This window comes from Symphalangus syndactylus, chromosome 7 (assembly GCF_028878055.3).
Source record: "Symphalangus syndactylus isolate Jambi chromosome 7, NHGRI_mSymSyn1-v2.1_pri, whole genome shotgun sequence".
NCBI classification, from domain to species: Eukaryota; Metazoa; Chordata; class Mammalia; order Primates; family Hylobatidae; genus Symphalangus; species Symphalangus syndactylus.
Genome location: NC_072429.2, coordinates 69,274,764 through 69,280,622, shown reverse-complemented (window position 1 = coordinate 69,280,622; position 5,859 = coordinate 69,274,764). Strand labels below are relative to the sequence as shown.

Sequence of the window (5,859 nt, the reverse complement as noted above, 5' to 3'; positions counted from 1 at the left end):
CAAGATGGCTGTGAAGCCAAAGGCGAGCTCCCAGGTCAGAGGTGCCATGCACACATACCTGCTCTCAGCCTGAAGTAGCTTTGCAGTGAGTGACTTTTTTATTGACTCAAAAACAATCTCTTCCCAGTTGTGTGCTTTGAAAAACAAGTGGCCCGAGGGAACTGTACCAGAGCAGCAAATGACAATAGACTGATGGTTGACCGTGTGGACGAGACATAGTACAAAAACACGAGGAAATGAAGACAGACCCTGCCCAAGTCAGATACGCAGACATCAAGTCAGGAGCCTGGAGGGAGAGGGCTTTGTGTGTGCCACACAGGGCCACAGAAGTGAAATAACTTTGTAACAGTGGGGAGCACTCTGCACATGTTCCCATCCGAAGGGCCCATGACAGAGTTTGGATGTTGCCCTACTCAAATCTCATGTTGAATTGTAATCCCCACTGTTGGAGGTGGGGCCTGGTGGGAGGCGACTGGATCATGGGGATGGATCTCTCATGAATGGGTTAGCACCATCCATCCCCTTGATGCTGTCCCTGTGATACTGAGTGAGTGCTCATGAGATCCGGTCATCTAAAAGTGTGTAGCACTTCCTCCTTTCTCTCTTGCTCCTGCTCCTGCTGTGTGAGACGCCTGCTCCCACTTCCGCTTCTGCCATGGTTGGAAGCTTCCTGAGGCCTCCACAGAAGCCCAGCAGATGCCAGCATTGTGCTTCCTGTATAGCCTGTGGAACTGTGAGCCAATTCACCCTCTTTTTTTTTTTTGTTTAAACCCAGTCTCAGGTGTTTCTTTATAGCAGTGTGAGAATGGACTAAAACAGCTCAGACCCACCTAATTATTAGTAGTGCCTCCTCCTCTCTCTTCCTGAGGAATGTCTGCAAGGACAAACTGTTCTCTATTTACTAAAAGCTAAGTGAGCACTTCTGTATAACTCTTTAAAATGTTGGGATCAGAAGTGTTAGTGCTGCTCCATTTTTGTCTTACCAATACTCATTTAGTTCAGTGTCCAAACACTCTCACTTAGAAAAGTACTAGAAACAGATGAGATGCCAGCCTAGGAGGCAGCCTCCCCTCCACACCGAACCCCCACTGACCATCACTGCACTGTCAATCAGGGCAGTATAACAGGGAAGAGACAGCAGCACCATGGGACCCTGAGCCTTGGTTGAACTCGCCAATGCAAGGCAAAACGAGGAAAACAAAGGCTCTCCATGGAAAAGGAGCTGATTTATCATGAATTTTATTGTAGTCATATGACAGAGTACCTCGCTGAAGACAGATAAATGGGTAGAAAGCTATTCCCTGGAGGTGTTAGACAAGAAAAGCTCTGTAGCAATGTGAATTTGGGAAATGTTGAGTTAAACAAGTTAAATACATTTCTTTCCTGCAGGATTTCTCAGAATATTCTTATCCTAATGTGCACTGTGAGTCTCCAAGAGGGGAATATGTTATGCAGGACTTCCCAAATTCATGTAGCCACAGGACTCCTGTTTTTCCTTCTCCCTCAGGCAGTGGCTTGGTGCTGTGGTAAGCATGTGGGCTCTGGGATCAGCCTGTCGGCTTGAATCTAGGATCTCCCTCCTCTGAGCTGTGCGCCATTGGACCAGTCACTTAACCTCTCTCAGCTTTGGTTTCCTCATCTCTAAAACGAGTATAACAGTAGCACCTGCCTTATAAGGTTTTTGTAAGGGTGTGGAAAATAAATTAGTTAATTCATATGAAGCATTGCATTTATCCCATGACCTCAGAGACCGTTAAAGCTTAGCAAGTTATCCGTAGAAAGCACCTTGCAAACTGAGTGTTGCATCGTGAACACTTTTCAAAATTATCAGTGTAGTGGACATTAGGGTGGCCGCTTAGCATCTGTGACACACACCCCGGCCAAAACGATTGGTTTAGGTTGGCCTAATTAGAAGGCTGCTCAAGAATGTTGTTTGATGGTTGAGAGGAGGACATCCCTTTGCATCTGAGTGATGGTGGGTGGGCATTGGACCTGGAATCGCTGTAGGCAATTTACTCTAACGAGACGAGTCAGCCTGGGAGGGAGCACACACCCTGAGGACGGCAGACCACAGATGCGCCCTCAGCAAACCTCCCTGGAAGTGTGCCCCTCCCCTGGACTTGCTCAGTCAGGAGAGCCTGTAAATTCCTTGCAGCTGAAGTAAGTATGAGTAAGGTTTTCTGTCACCAGCCGTCTGCAGCCTCTCAGCTGATAGAGTGGGGGAGCTGGTGGCAAAGTGGGGGAGCAGCTACGGGGTGCAAATACAGTCCAGCTCTTTGGAATGGACTGCACCAGCTCCCAGCTCTCATGTGACTGCTCTGCTTGTTAGTTTCCTCAAAGGGAGATATCAAAATCTTCTACCTAAATCTTATGGCGAAGGTGAGGTGCAAAGGAGAGAAGGTGTGCGAAAACACTTTGGAGACAGTCAAGTGTTCTATAAAGGCAAAGCAGAAATGTTTATAGCAATAGTGGAAACTCAACCACTTCTTGATTTAAAGCTGTTACACTGTGGTGGTACAAGATTTTTGGCTAATGCTAAAATAAGAACATAAAAGCCAGCTGTCAAAATATTATAATTGGTTTCTGTCGAACCTGAAGGCTTTAAATTCTGTGATGCTATAAGTTTAAGGGCTTATCTATGGATTTCTGCCATTCTATAATACTCTATCCCATTTAAAATTCGATTGCTGTGAATACTTCAAAAGGGATTCTGGAAAGTATTTACATATAACTGACGAGTCTCACATTATGGTAATTTAACTTTTTAAAAAATTTTAAACTCTGTGAAATTTTAGTTGTCACTTATCCTTATTTATAATTCAACTAAATGGACCAACTACTATTTGATAAAAGGTAGTGAAATTTTCCCTTCTAGTTTTAGAAAGTTTTAACCAACAGTATAGTATGGTGCAAAGTTAGTAAAAGAAATCGTCTACAAAAAGTAAGAAGAAATAAATTCTGCAATTACTTTAATGAAGTTGAAACTTTAAATTATTAGCAATAATAACCATCATTGAGAAGGGCAGTTCTCCATGGGTTTCTTGCACATCTACAAGTCTTGCTGGGTATTTCAAGAATGCAAAGCCCTGGCTGACCTTTAGCCTGGCCATTTCTCAGGTTGTGTTTGCAGTGAGTAACCTTGAGGAACTGGGTAAGGTCTCCCTCCAAGACAAAGAGTGGACTGACTTACTGTTTGATGTGACAATGGTGTGTTCCCCAAGCTTAGTGCTCATCAGATATGGCGCAAACCCACTGCACGTAAAACATCCATCTGGGCCCCTCCATGCCAGCCCCATACACATTCAGGAAAAGGAGAACTGTCATATGCATGCCATATCCTGAGTAATAAAGTCCCATGTCTCTGATCCAGGGGTCTCATGTCTTCTGCCAGCATCCATGAAACCGAAATAGGCTAACCTATTAGCTTACAAGGAGGGTAAAGGCAGATCCTAGACTTTACATCGGTATTGAGATTTTTGGTGATTTTGTATAACATTTGATTTATTTTCATAAACATTTCCTTGTTAAGAATTCACACCTACGGTATTCTTTGTGGGCTCCTGGCATCTTCATTAACCAGCAGAGGGAGCCCGTGCTGATTAATTAGATGCAGGCAAACTTTCTTTGTTTTACACATGCCAGACACCTCACAGAAAAATCCACTTACAGTTATCACAATGCTGTTAGTACACAGAAAAAATGTAGGACATGATAGTAGCATCCTTTACTTGGGCTTCAGAGCATAGAAGGTAAAAATATTACGTTTTCCAAGGGGACCTCCCAGGTAGTAGGAAGTTTGGGAATGTGCATTACCGCTCTAAAAGCAGTTGAAAGGAATATTTTCTAAATAAAGAATTACTCTGAAGTTGCTAGCACTAGATCTTGTGAAAGGAGAGCTCCTGAATATAATAACATATTTGTCTTTGGAATTCTAAAACTTTCTCTTTCGTTTACACCATGTATGTTATTAGGGAATGAGATCCTCAGCTGGGTGTGGTGGTGTGTGCCTGTAGTCGGTTACTCAGGAGGCCTAGGTGGGAGGATCGCTTGAGCCCAGGAGTTCGAGTCCAACTTAGGCAACATAGTGAGGCCCTGGCATTGCAAAAAAATAAAAATAAAAATGGAAAGGAAGTCTTATCTTGGAAATGATCTGATGTTTACTATGCTTAAAAACTGTGTGTCAGTCAAGTGCCTGAGGAAGTGCACATGCAGGTCTTGTGACTTTACTTTAACATCCTCATGTTTGTACTTTCACCTACCACAATTTCAGGTGCACACAGACAAGTCCAGAGCTGACCACCTGCCTGTGGCCGGGCCAATTTCCCTGAACAAGTCTTAGCATCAGTACTTGATGAGCTCCAAGCCTCCTGTTTGTTTATAAAATAAAGCTCCTCTTGCTCATTTTGCCTTTGGGTGGAAGCATAAAACGTTCTTTAAAATAAAGGAAAGAAATTTAAGAATAATTCAAAATTGCATTTTAAGGATTTCATGGTAGAAAATCAAATAGAATACTATTAGTGATGAGATGGCAATAATGAAAAATATTTAATAATGTCTGTTGTAATTTAAATGTTCTTTTATTATTATTATTTTATTTTAATATGGAGCTCTTCATGAATTTGCATGTCATCCTTGCACAGAAGCCACGCTGACCTCTCCAGCATTCCAATTTTAGTGTATGTGCTGCTGAAGCAAGCATGTAGCTTGAAGTTTATTTTCAAACTTTGGAGTTGCATGTATTGACAGTCATGTTGTTCCACCTTCAAATGGATTTTTACTTCTTTTTTTTTTTTGGAGACAGAGTCTCACTCTGTCGCCTAGGCTGGAGTGCAGTGGTGCCAGCTTGGCTCACTGCAACCTCCACCTCCCAGGTTCAAGCGATTCTAGTGCCTCAGCCTCCCGAGTAGCCAGGATTACAGGTGTGCATCACCATGCCTGGCTAACTTTTTGTATTTTCAGTAGAGATGGGGTTTCATCATGTTGACCAGGCTCATCTCAAACTCCTGACTTCAAGTGGCCTCCAAAAGTGCTGGGATTATAAGTGTGAGCCACCGCTCCTGGCCCTGATTTTTTTTTTTACTTCTATTTCACAGTGACATGATTTGGTGGATTTGAAGAAGTGATCCCTGTACTGGTGTGTTTTTCATTTCATCACTAACTTTAATTTTTAATTTTTAAAAAGGCCTCTTGGAATAGGTAACTTGCTTAGAAACACATCAGAGAACTTAAATGGTGGAAGAATAAGAGTGGTGAGGAAAAGAAAAAGGCTGTTTTTCAAATACAGTCGGGCTTTAAGGCAGTCTGTGCTCTTGGAAGAAGTTTTGTAAGAGGAAGTGATGTAAGTCAAATCTAATCTTCCCATCCAAACAATGCTATGACTATAGGGTTATTTTACTAAACAAAGACTTGATGCCTAGTTTTTTTTTTTTTTTTTTTGAGACAGTGTCTCGCTTTGTCACCCAGGCTGGAGTGCAGTGGCGCGATCACAGCTCACTGCAAGCTCTGCCTCCCGGGTTCATGCCATTCTCCTGCCTCAGCCTCCCGAGTAGTTGGGAGGACAGGCGCCCGCCACCATGCTTGGCTAATTTTTTGTATTTTTATTAGAGACGGGGTTTCACCGTGTTAGCCAGGATGGTCTCGATCTCCTGACCTCGTGATCTGCCCACCTTGGCCTCCCAAAGTGCTGGGATTACAGGCGTGAGCCACCGTGCCTGGCCATGCCTAGTTTTTAAAGGAATACTTTAAATACCCCTTTGATTCAACTGCAAGTGTATGGTGTGGCACTTCTGAGGCACATGCAAATTGGTGAAGGAGGGCAGCTGGTTGCACATTATTTATTACTTGATTTATGCAAGAGAA

At 43.1% G+C, this 5,859-nt stretch overlaps 1 pseudogene; it reads right to left on the bottom strand.

Annotated features, from left to right (window-relative positions):
* Positions 1-4,595: 4,595 nt before the first annotated feature.
* On the bottom strand, positions 4,596-4,695 carry LOC129487054 (uncharacterized; annotated as a pseudogene).
* Positions 4,696-5,859: the final 1,164 nt, after the last annotated feature.